Raw genomic sequence first — 11,828 nt, 5'->3', positions numbered from 1 at the left:
AATAATGATGACAATTATATTTCTAATATTTATAGTGTTCATTACTTGTAGTGGTGGTAACAATACAAAGAAGGAACATTTATTTAATTATCTGATTTCACATGGTGATTGAGCTGTAGGTTAAACTGTGTATTTTAACCTGATAGTAGATGCACCAAGATTTATTTTTCTCTCTTGACAACTTTTTTTGGCTTTTCTTTTTTAAAGAAGAGAAGATGGGACCTCTTTTTACATATTGCATATGGCTATCACTCAGGCATTAGAGAGCATGAACCCCTAATGCATTGCAGTGCTTAAACCCCCTAAGAGTTAGTCACTTCATTTCTGAAGTTTAGGTTAGAAGAATTAACTTTATACACTGTATATCTTTCTTTGGGTCAAGAGAGAGTGAGTCCTTCTCCAAGGAAATGTTCTCCAGTGGAATCTATCTTACTAACTTTGCTGACTTGTACAGACAGGAAAACAAAAACACAAAATAGCACAGATAAGCATCCATTCTTATCACACTAATCAGTATAGAATGAAAACACTACAAATTTGCACACACAGTTAATGGGTAACACAAGCCTGCCTTACTGGTATTCAATAGGCTCTTTGAGCCACTGGAGATAATCCTATGCCACCAGTGAACTGCAGACACAACGATTAAGAAAAGCGTCCTCGGCCTTTACCACATTACAAGGGTTGTCAATATTCACCGTCCTCAACTATCTATTGATCTTTTCTACATGCAAGCTGCCCCTGGGCTTTGCGTGGATTGAGGCAGGCACCTAGCTCATTCTCACAAGAATGACACAGGTGCTATAGTCACCAGCTGATACCCTGATGCAGGGCATGATGGAGCAGGCTTGCATGCTTCAAGCACACTGGATGACACCCAATCTGGTTCTGCAGTGGTCTGCTTCTTGCAACTCAACCCTCCTGCTGATTCACCTAGACTCCCACCCCTTCTGGAATAAACCAATCATTCCTCAAAACAGGAAAACACAGAGTCTCACAACCCTCATCCTCCCCCCATCTGGGACTCCTCATTCCTGCCTCTTTCAATCTTGAAGCCTGTACTTTCCCTTGTGGTCTGGGGGAAGAGTAGTGGAATGCAGGCCCAGCCTCTCCACTGGTGGTTAAGGGCTCATTCTTCAGTCCCTCACCACTACCCTGGGTTGCTCCTGCCTCTCCCTGCTTCTCTGCACCTCCAATTGATTTGGGAACACAGCACCAGGAATGTGTGGCTCCCCATCACTACTCCCTAGCTAGCTACTGGGGAGCTTCCTCATAGTTGCTCTCAGCCTCTCTAAAGTGAAGTCTCTCTAAAATACAGCTCAGCTGTCATTAAATAGTCTCTCCCATTTGCCTCCTTATGACAGGAGTCTCCCTCAGCTCTCCTTGGAGCTGGATCTACAGCTTAAGCCCACTTTAGGGCCTTAGCCACCTTCTCCTTCAGCTAGCCGCTTTTCCCTAAGTCTCAGATTCAGAGGTTCCAGCAGGCCACCCTTCTCCTGCTGAACTGCTCTCCTTCCTAGTCAGCCCCCCACTGAGCCATGTTCAGGCCTTGTAATTCCTCACAGGCCCTATGCTGCCAGACTCCAGGAGAGCAGTTCCCAGATGTGAATGGCTAGCAGAGACAGGGGCCTTCCAGCAGGCTGCACTTATCCCAGTGAAAGGGGCATGCCAGTCTCATCAGCATCTCCCTTTGGCTAGCTTAGGCAGCACCCCACCTTGTGGGCCAGCTTTTGTGGATTCCATCCTAAGGACACCTGTCTCTCCCCATTCCATGTACAAGGAGCCTAGGAGCTTAGAGCAACATTGTAAATTGCAGTGTTGTTCCTATGATTTCCTGGACACCTAAAAGTGAGGCATTGCAATACTCAGTATCATGATGGCTAAGTCCCTTTTGATAGAGCCTTGAGCGGATGCGAATTCATATCCACAGATCTCTGCAGACGCTGGTATCTGGAGAACCATGGGGCTTTCCCAGAAAAAACAGCGGCAAAAGGGCTGCTGCTCCCAGGAACGAGTGCCCCACATCAGCATCCCCCCCCCCCCAGCCATTTCAAGCAGCCGTCTGTGTTTCCTGACTGGGAGCATGCCGGCCACTTGACCAGATATAGCTGCCAGTGAGCCTGATGCCTGTCCAGTGGGCAGGGTTGGGTGCAGTACAGTTACACATGGGACAATGGCTACTGGCAGCGGCCTTTCAACCCTACGTTTCCCAGGAGACCCCTGCAGATACCAGTTCATAGCTACAGATATCCGCATCCATGCACATACATTTGCAGCTGTGCAGGGTTCTGCCTTTGTGGTTCCAAGTATTAGGCCCTTTATTCACCACAAAAATTCTCTGAAAATTTCCCACCGATGCTAACACCGGTTCATTTCCAATGAGTGTCCTAGTGTAGATAGGTCACACCAGCAACTGAGCAGGATCATCTGACGACATTTAAAACACCACTGCTGGGTAGGGATGCAATAGTGTAGTTGATTAACCAGTGAGCAAAAGCTTATAGGTTAATGCTATCGACTACACACATTTCCCTGCCCTTCCCTGCCCCTCCAGTAAATTTTTTTAGCAGGCTGGCCAGCAGCCTGGCTCAGTCCTGCCTTGTGATAGGTCCAGGACCTACTCCTGCGGTGGCACTGCATTAAAAGTGTATTAGGAGCTCGGCGGGCAGGCAGCCCAGCTCAGTCCTGACTTGTGCTTCGTCCAGAGCTCAGACCCTCCCCCCAGACAGGGGCTGCTGCCACTCCACGCTTCTGCCTTTTTATGAGAGGCAGCAGCACAGGGCGACAGGCAGCCAGTCTGTGAGGGGAAGTGGTTTTTAAACTGGCTCCTCTTGTGGATCAGCTCCCACTAGGTAACCCGCACTGCTGCCTCTGATACACTGTCTGCAGGCTCCACCTCCGGGGACTACAGAACAGTCGATTAACTGATAAGAATTCATGAGATTATTCGACTATTCAATTAACCAATATTTAACATCCCTGCTGCTGGGACTGGTAACATAGGGTATGTCTACACTAGAAAGTTAATTCGAACTAACGGACGTTAGTTTGAATTAACTTTCATAGGCGCTACACTAGCGCTCCGCTAGTTCGAACTTAATTCGAACTAGCGGAGCGCTTAGTTCGAACTAGGTAAACCTCATTTTAGGAGGACTAAGCCTAGTTTGAACTTCCTAGTTCGAATTAAGGGGTGTGTAGCCCCTTAATTCGAACTAGTGGGAGGCTAGCCCTCCCCAGCTTTCCCTGGTGGCCACTCTGGCCAACACCAGGGAAACTCTACTGCCTCCCTCCCGGCCCCGGGCCCCTTAAAGGGGCACGGGCTGGCTACGATGCCCGTGCCAGGTGCAAGCCTGCCAGCACCCAGCCTGCGGCAAGTGCAGCCGGTCTGATGGCCGAGTGCTGTGATGTGCCCAGTGTGGGTACTCCGGGCAATCCAAGCCAGGACTGCTTTGCAAGCGGGGCACCCCTGAGAACTGTCTGTCCGGGGTGGGGGTCAGGTCCCTCGGCTAGCCTGAGGCAGCAGCTCCACGCTCTAAGGGTATGTCTACACTACAGCGCTAATTCGAACTAAGCTAATTCGAACTAACGCAACTAGAACTAAAAACTAGTTCGAATTAGCGTTTTGCTAATTCGAACTAGCGCGTGCACATTAAGTGGACCCTGAAGCGGGTTTAAGAATGGCTGGAAGAAGTGCCGGCAGGGCATCAGATGAGGACTTAGAGCGTGGAGATGCTGCCTCAGGCTAGCCGAGGGCTGTGCTTAAAGGGTCCTGAACCCCACCCCGGACAGACAGTTCTCAGGGGTGCCCCGCTTGAAAACCAGTCCTGGCTTGAAGTGCCCTGAGTGCCCACACTGGGCACATCACAGCACTCGGCCATCAGACCGGCTGCACTTGCCGCAGGCTGCAATCTGGGGAGAGGGGGCAATTGGGGGGCTGCAGGAGAGCTTCCACCCCCAGAAGCCTGCAGAGCCAGCCCAGTCCTCCCCATCGGGGACTCATGCCCCATTCCTCCCTCACTTCCTTCCACTCACCCTTCCCTAGCCCCTCTTCTTGATGTACAAAATAAAGATAACGTGTCTTCCAAAATGGAATCTGTCTTTATTGAACAAAACTGGGGGAGACTGGGATAAGGAGGTAGGAGAGGGGAAGAGAGAGGCTGGGAGAAGGGAGGGTAACTAAAATGATCAGGGGTTGGGAACAGGTCCCATATGAAGAGAGGCTAAAGAGACTGGGACTTTTCAGCTTAGAAAAGAGGAGACGGAGGGGGGACAGGATAGAGGTCTCTAAAAGCAGGAGTTGGGTGGAGACAGTGCATACAGAAAAGTTCTTCATTAGTTCCCATAAAGAAGGACCAGAGGACACCAAAGGAAAGGAATGGGTAGCAGGCTTCAAACTAGTAACAGAAAGTTGTTCTTCACAAAGCAAAGAGTTAACCTGTGGAACTCCTTGCTGCAGGAGGCTGTGAAGGCTAGAACTGGAACAGAGTTTAAAGGAAGTGAGATCAAGTCATGGAGGTTGGGTCCATGGAGTGATATTAGCCAGGGGGTAGGAGTGGTGTCCCTGCCCAAGGTTTGTGGAAGGCTGGAGATGGATGGCACAAGACAAATGGCTTGGTCACTGTCTTCAGTCCATCCCCTCCAGGGTCCCTAGGGTTGGCCCCTGTCGGCAGACAGGCTACTGGGCTAGATGGACCTTTGGTCTGACCCAGGACGGCCATTGTAAACTCAGGGCTCAGGGTCGGGGGTCTCAGTGGACCCCCTTGATTCTCTTGCACACCTGCTCCTGGGTGGCCAGGCTGGCAGCTCTCCTGCCCAAGCCGGCCACTTTCCTGTACCTAGTGCGGAGATCGTGGATGAGGTCCACGATGTCTGCACTAGCCCAGGCGGGTGCCTGCCTCTTGCGGTCCCGGGCAAGCTCCCGGGAGCCGCCAGCCTGGTCTCGGGAAGAGGGAGAGGGCTGGGGGGCATCGGGTGGATGGCTCAATCCGTGCCAGGTGCAGGGTCTGCTGGCTGGGTGCTGGCAGGCTTGCACCTGGCACGGGCACCGTAGCCAGCCCGTGCCCCTTTAAGGGGTCCGGGGCCGGGAGGGGGGCAGTAGAGTTTCCCTGGTGTTGGCCAGAGTGGCCACCAGGGAAAGCTGGGGAGGGCTAGCCTCCCACTAGTTCGAATTAAGGGGCTACACACCCCTTAATTCGAACTAGCTAGTTCGAACTAGGCTTAATCCTCGTGGAATGAGGATTACCTAGTTCGAACTAAGCGCTCCGTTAGTTCGAATTAAATTCGAACTAACGGAGCACTAGTATAGCGCCTATGAAAGTTAGTTCGAACTAACTTTCTAGTGTAGACATACACTAAGTCCTCATCTGATGCCCTGCTGGCACTGCTTCCGGCCATCCTTAACCCCGGTTCAGGGTCCACTTAATGTGGACATGCTAGTTCGAATTAGCAAAACGCTTATTCAAACTAGTTTTTTAGTCTGGATCCATTAGTTTGAATTAGCTTAGTTCGAATTAACTAATTCGAACTAAGTTAGTTCGAATTAGTGCTGTAGTGTAGACATACCCATAGGCAGGGCTCAATTGATCTTAGCAAAGAGTGCTACAGACACAGACTTTGATTGTAAAACTGGCAGCAGGGACAGAGTCTCTCTGTGGGTGTGTCTGCACTACAAAGTTAATTTGAACTAATAGCCGTTAGTTCGAATTAAGTTTAATAGGGGCTACACATGCAACTAAGTAAACCTCATTCTAAGAGGAGTAACGCCTAGTTCGAATTAAGTAGTTCGAATTAAGGGCTGTGTAGCCACTTAATTCGAATTAGTGGGAGGCTAGCCCTCCCCAGGTTTGCTCTGGGCCAAACCAGGGAAACTCTTCTGCCCCCCTCCTTGCCCCGGAGCCCTTAAAGGGCCACGGTCTCCCCATGGTAACTGTGCCAGGTGCAAGCCCTGCACCTGGCACAGCATGAGCCAGCCACCCGCTGCCACCCAGCCCTCCGCCTCTTCCCAGGAACAGGCTGGAGGCTCCCAGGAGCTTGCCCGGGGCTGTAAGAGGCGGGCGCTTGCCTGGTCTTGTGCGGAGATCGTAGACCTCATCGAGGTTTGGGGGCAGGCCTCCAAAGTCCATGATCTTTGCACTAGCCACAGGAACGCGGCCGTCTACAGCCGCATGGCTGCCAGCCTGGCCACCAGAGGCCACAGGCGGATCCGGGAGCAGGTTCACTGCAAAATCAAGGACCTGCGGCAGGCTTACTCCATGGCCTTCCAGCCAGGGGCCGATCCGGAGGCATGCCTTCATTCTGAGGCCCTGGACCGCATCCTGGGGGCTCACGCAGTCCATGCCCCCCGGGTGGTGATCGACCTCGGGGCAGAAGGCCCCGTCTCTGACACGGAGGAGGAGGATGCTGAGAGCTAGGAGCCTGTAGGGAGCCTGCCCTGAACCCAGGACCCCTGAGGCATCCCACAGAGCACATCGGCTATGTCATCCGAGGCTGGGGAGGCCTCCACATGTGAGTGCCATCATGCTCCCCTTAGGTGTATGGCGGGGGGGGTGGAGAGGGAGCCCAGGGACCATGCGCCTGGGCCTTGCCCACCATGGAGCAGCAGCTGGGTGTCATGCAGGGGCCCTGGCCTGTTCCCCACACGCCAACCTCACCTTGCAGAGGGGGGCTGGGTTTCACCCACTATGTCCCCAGGGAGAACTGACCACTGCTCTTGTTTCACCACAGCCACAGCACCTGGGCCTGCAGGGCGCACCACCTGGCCTGCAACAGCCACCCACATCTGGGCCAGCAGGCATGCCGCAACCTAGAGGACTACCAACGGTGGCACCTGTGACTACTGGAACACCAGCTCTGCACCCAGGACCACTGGGTCTGGGAGGATCTGTGGCTGCAGCAGCGGAACTTGGAGGTGCTGGAAGAGCAGGGCCGTGCCCTCCGAGGCCACCTCCAGACCTTGGTGGACAGGTTCCTGCCTCCTCCTGATCCAGCCCCTGTGGCCGCCCCAGCTCTCGCTCCTCCTCCCACTCCTGTTCCCCCTTCCGCTTCCTCCACACCCCCCGTCCCTCCTGCCCCACCCTCCACACACACTCCCCCCCCGACACCACCACACCCGCAGTGCTGCGAGACAGTAGAGCCAACTGGACCCCCAACCCTGAGCTTTCCCTTCCCTTCCTCCCCTTCCTCCCCCTTCCAGCTCCTTCCTCCCAGGTTACCCCCTCCTCTCTCCCACCTTCATTCCTCCCTTCCCCCACCCTAGTTATGTACAATAAAGAGAGGATTTTTTTTGGCAGGTAGCCTCCAGCCATTGCTGGCAGGTTTGCAGCAGCAAGTCCAAAAACTGGAGCAGCACGCCCAGGGCGAGCTCTGGCTCCATGGTGCCAACTGCGGCAGTGTCCCCAATGGGAACCACCGACACAGGCAGGCAATGAGGAAAACGTTTTGCTGACCCTCGGCGAGGTAGGCAAGCAAACGGAAAAGCTGAGAACCAGCTGTCCAAGGGGGTCTCTTTAAGTACGAGCCTCAGATAGCCTCAGACAGCAGCCACACAAAGCAACTACTGACCTGATGCCCTGCCGGAACTGATTTCAGCTGCCCTTAAATGCGACCCAGCATCCAATCAATGTGGATGTGCTATTTCAAATTAGCAAAATGCTAATTCGAATTAGTTTTTGGGTCTAGATGCGTTATTTCAAATTAGCTTATTTCGAATTAACTAATTCGAAATAAGTTCATTCGAATTAGCGCTGTAGTGTAGACATACCCTGTGTGTTTGCACAGTAGGGCCTTTGACTGGTACTTAGGAGCATTGCGACAACACAAGCAACCCCACCCTCAAGTCAGATCACTTTCATGCTGCCTTTGGGCCAGCTTTTGCTCCCTTACGTGGGCTGCACACTAGGCACCATCATTGGCTTCAGTGGACTCACTCCCGATTGACATCTGTGTAAGCAAGTGGGGAATTGTCTTTGTCTCCATGCTGAAGCAGCAGCTTTGCATATTTTCTCTTGCCACCCTCCATCCTGATCCTGTGCACCACGCCACATCACTCTCCTCCTTATTCTAGCCCTTCTTCCAAACTTGCAGCTAGCCAAACCAAAAGGTCAGGCATAAGGATGTGAAATCTAACCAGTTAACCAATAAGCTGATGCGTATCAATTTCTGTTGCTGGTTAAACGCTGCATGCTCCCTGGGCCCTGGCTACCCCATGCTGGCTCCTGGCATGCACCGGCTCCTGGCTGGCAGCCCTGCTCCTGCTGTACCAACTGCACTGTGCTGCTGGCTGCAGAGATTTCAGGGCCCCAGGAGTGGGGCCAGCAGTCAAAGCCAGTGCACATCAGGACTGGGAGCTCACCAGCTGCAAAGCCCACAGCACAGGGCAGCTGGAAAATCATGAGTATAGCTCCTAGCCCTCCTCCTCGTCCGTGCCCTGGTCAGGGCCCTCTGCTCCAAGGTCGATGACCACCTGGGGGGCACAGACCATCCCACCCCCCAGGATGCGGTCCAGGGCATCAAAATAGGGGCAGCTCTCAGGGTCTGCCCCTGTTTGGCAGCTGCCCCCTGTGGCCCTTGCATAGGCCTGCTGCAGCTCCTTAATTTTCATCTGAACCTGCTCCTGGGTTCGCAGGTGGCCTTTGGTGGCCAGGCTGGCAGCCATCCTGCCATAGACAGTCTCTTTCCTCCATCTAGTGCAGAGATCATGGACATTGGAGGCATCCTCCTGTTGCCCTAGGGACGTGGACAAGCAATTAAATTAAAATGGCCAATGGTGTGGATATAAAATGGGAATAAGGAGTCCCTACACAGAAGGAAGATCTGACCTGAGAGCCGTATCTAATCACCAGTGGATCACTAGCCACAAATCAGGCATACACAATTTTAGGGCCAAACCATGTATTTGATATGAATAGTAGAACAGATATACAGTTAACAGCAAGTCCTAACAAACCAACCCTCCCTCACCCGAAGAAAGGAGATAGAACAGTTCCCTAGATACATAAGGTATATACAAAGCCTGAGGCGATCGATGCCTGCGACCTTCGACCGTCGGGCTATTTGTAAGCCTCTGGGGAGGACAAGCAGGGAGATCCCACAGTAGCGAGTCCTCTATGAAGAGACGACCCCGATATGGATCCTCGATCTGGAAAGGAATCCCCTCTAGACACAGTCTGATCTGTCCTTCGACAACACCGTCTGGTCCAGTAGGCAGGTAATCCAACAAAGATGATAGGAAAGGAAAGTCCCGGTTCCAGTGGTCAATGCAAACAGGAAAACCTTGTGGGTATTTACGACACAAGGTAGCACAGTCCAAAAGTCCAGGCCCAGCCTCCCACCCGCTCTACCTTGCTCATCCCAAGCCAGGCCCTGTTCTGCCCACACTCGCCTTCCCCCGCCCCTTTGCTCCCTGCCCCGAGCAATCCAAGCTGGGACATTATTGGGGCCTGGGCAGAAGCAGGGGTCATCCCACCACCACACTCACTGTGGCAGCTCCACCCTCCCCTGCCACCCTCCCAGCCTGTTGCCCCTTGTTTTTCCACAGCAGCAGGAGGCAGAACACTGTAGGGCTGAGGCACTCTGCTTCCTGCTGGCATGGAGAAATCGAGTGCAGTGGGCTGGGAGAGGGCAGTGCAGCAAAGTGTGCCACCCTGTGCCAGGACCCCATAATCCCTCCAAGTCCCTACTATCTATAGGTCTGGTTCCATGTTGCAGAGTGCCATGGTGTCCTGAGTGCGGGCAAGCAGAGCACTCCAAGACACAGATGCTTTGCTGTCCCTCAGTGAGGCAGACCAGCAAGCAGAGAAACCTGAGAACTGTCTGTCCGGGATGAGGCATTGGGTCCCTTTAAGCACAGACCTCGGCTAGCCTGAGGCAGCAGCCCCACACACTAAGTTCGACCCTGATGCCCTGCTGGCACTGGTTCCGGCCAGCCTTACCTTCGATTCAGGGTCCACTCAATGTAGACGTGCTATTTCAAATTAGAAAAATGCTATTTCAAATTAGTTTTTGTGTCTAGATGTGTTATTTCGAATTAGCTTATTTTGAATTAACTAATTTGAAATAAGTTAATTTGAAATAGCACTGTAATGTAGACATACCCTTAGTTCTCTGAACTCCCAAAGGAATCCAAAAAGGTTACAAATTTGTTGCAGTGACTCAAATTGACATTTGATGGAGTCAAAAATAACAAAAAGCCCCACTAACTCGATAGTGTCTTTCTGTATCAGATTGAGATGTTAGGCTGCAATTGGTGGAAAACTCTGATGAACTCTCAATACCTTGCACTACCGATTTGGGCTCAGAAAGGATTGCATCCCATTGGTCACAAATCTTTTGAGTATCTTTAAGAAGTCATTCAATGTTATCCCTCTCAACATCTAATGTAGCATTGCGGGCTCCAATTGCAAGATTAGTTTCGTGAATCATTTTTAGCTGCTTCATCCACATGGACAATATTAAAATGCATTCATGTTTGGATGTATAACTCTAAATTTACTTAAGCTCAGTGAGAGCCTTTGCTGTGGGAATAAGAGATTCAAGCTCACTTAAAGCCTCTCTCAGAGCCCAAATGCCCTATTCCGAACTACCGTTACTCCTCATGAAACGAGGTGTACCGGTAGTTCGGAATAGGCACCCTAGTCCGAACTACCTAGTTCGAGCCCCGTGTAGCCGCGCTACATGGGGTTCGAAGCAGCGGGGATTTAAAAATGGCGGCTCCCCGCTTATGCTAATGAAGCCCGGGAAATTCAAATCCCGGGCTTCATTAGCAAGTGCGGTATGCATACATTACCCTCCTAGTTCGAACTAGGAGGGTAGTGTAGACATACCCTTTGAGAAATGACTGCATTTGAGCGACATTGTTCTTATCAAGAAGTCCAATATCAGGTTTTCATGCCGCTGTTGTTACACTATGTCCTGTGCTAGTCATAAGTTCTTGGTCTTTGGTCAGCCTAGGGGGCGACAGTGATTGAGCTGTGTCTATTGTCTCGGGAATGAATACATAGGGGCTCAGAGGCCATCTGGCTACCAACAACTATTAATGTACTTCATTTAACTGTCAATCTGACTTGGGTGCCTTCCTATCTTATCTGAGTCTGTGGTCTTTGGGGGCTCTCATGAAGTCTATTATGCTAGCTATCTGCGCAGAGCTGGCATAATATATTGAGGGAGCATATGAAAATGCACACAGCTGAATGTTTATCATCACTGATGGAGCAGGAAACCTGTCAGGACACCACACCAGTGAATTCTGAATTTAGTGTATTACTGTCCTGAACTACTACAGCTACTACTACTCAAGAGCAGCCCCCCGCTAACGGCTCCTGGTGTGGAGGGTCCAGAAGCAAGAGCTCCCCCCTCCACACACAGGCTGTCAAACAGGAGTTCAGAACAGTGTTTTGCAAGAGGCCTTTCAGAATTAAAAGAAGTGTTAAAAACCTGTATCCATTAAAGAAGACAAGATGTGACTTGTCTACAGGGTGCGTTGTGTTAGTCTAGACTAGAAGGATGGACATTCTAATGCACACAGGAGCATGACATGCACTAACTGCCCCAAGTGGACTCTGCTGGCATATATTAAAAAAAGCTTACTGCGTGTTAATGTAGTCCCATTTCAAACAGACACACCCTAAAGACAAGCCCTAAGTTTTAAAACACACATAAACATTTGATATGTGAGACACAGAATCAGATCACAAGACAGGGATGCATATTTGAACTTGCCAGAGTTTGGGGCTTTTGATTCAAGCTCAGGCCAGCTCTATTGTAGAAGTTTATATGGGCTATAGACTGGGAGTGGGATAGGAGAACAGATGCTCCCTGAGGGCACATCTACA

The sequence above is a fragment of the Pelodiscus sinensis genome, chromosome 3 (genome assembly GCF_052426305.1).
Source record: "Pelodiscus sinensis isolate ZL-2025 chromosome 3, ASM5242630v1, whole genome shotgun sequence".
NCBI classification, from domain to species: Eukaryota; Metazoa; Chordata; order Testudines; family Trionychidae; genus Pelodiscus; species Pelodiscus sinensis.
The sequence above is the reverse complement of the archived record's forward strand: the minus strand, read 5'-3'. Positions refer to the sequence as shown.